Below are 1,221 nucleotides of genomic sequence, written 5' to 3' on the forward strand. Positions count from 1 at the left end.
CAAAAAAAAAAAAAAAAAAAACATTTCTGAGGTCCTCAGAGGTGCCGGGTGGGGGGGCTTCCTGTGTTTTCTGCCCCCCGAAGCTTTCCTGCGCCTGTGGTGGTCACGTTCACAGACCTCTTCTCCCCTACTTGTGCCACAGGTGATTCTCCTAGGTCACTGGCTGCTGACAATCTGGTAAGTGACTGTGGGTTTCTGCGTGTCTCCTGCGGTCTCTGGGTCTGTGTCAGCTGGATTAGCTTCTGGTTCTGCCATGTTTTAGCCAGGTCACTTTGGGCCAAACAGCTCTGCCTTTCGGGGTCTTGATTTCCATCGTACAATGGGCATAAGGACAGCACACCTCCAGGAACTGGAAGGAAGAAGTAGAAGGGCCCATCAGAGCTCCCAGGGCCTGCCCCACAGCGAGGCCTCAGCCTTGCAGGCTTGATTTTCACCTTTACCATCTCTTTTTTTTTTTTTTTTTTTTTTTTTTTTTTTGAGATGGAGTCTTGCTTTGTTGCCCAGCCTGGAGTGCCATAGCACAATCTCAGCTCACTGCAACGTCCGCCTCCTAGGTTCAAGCGATTTTTCTACCTCAGCCACCCAAGTAGCTGGGACTGTAGGCAAGCGCCACCACACCCAGCTAATTTTTGTATTTTAGTAGAGACAGAGTTTCACCATGTTGGCCAGGATAGTCTCTATCTCCTGACCTCGTGATCTACCCGCCTCAGCCTCCCAAAGTGCTGGGATTACAGGCCTGAGCCACCACGCCCGGCCTACCGTCTCTTTTATCTGTTGAGCTTCTGGAGAGATTTCTCTGCCAAACCAAGACTGGAAGCCATTGAGCTCACGTGTGCACCTTGCAAACCAGGAAGTGCCCAGCGCAACAGCTGTGAGTAACATGAACAGTAACCATCGTGGTTCACGACCTTGAGAAGCAGGGCAAATATACAGATTTCTTAGTCACACTCCCCAAGATTCTGAGTTGGCGGTTCTGGGTTGAGACCCAAGCACCTGCTTTCTTTTTATTTATTTATTTTTTTTTTTTTTTTTTGAGACGGAGCCTGGCCCCGTCACCCAGGCTGGAGTGTAGTGGCACAATCTCAGCTCACTGCAACCTCTGCCTCCTGGATTCAAGTGAATCCGCCTGCCTGAGCGTACTGAGTAGCTGGGACTACAGGCATGCGCCACCATGCTCAACTAATTTTTGTATTTTTAGTACAGACAGGGTTTCACCATGTT

This window comes from Sapajus apella, unplaced genomic scaffold (assembly GCF_009761245.1).
Source record: "Sapajus apella isolate SASKATOON/1434 unplaced genomic scaffold, GSC_monkey_1.0 scaffold43, whole genome shotgun sequence".
Classification (NCBI taxonomy): Eukaryota; Metazoa; Chordata; class Mammalia; order Primates; family Cebidae; genus Sapajus; species Sapajus apella.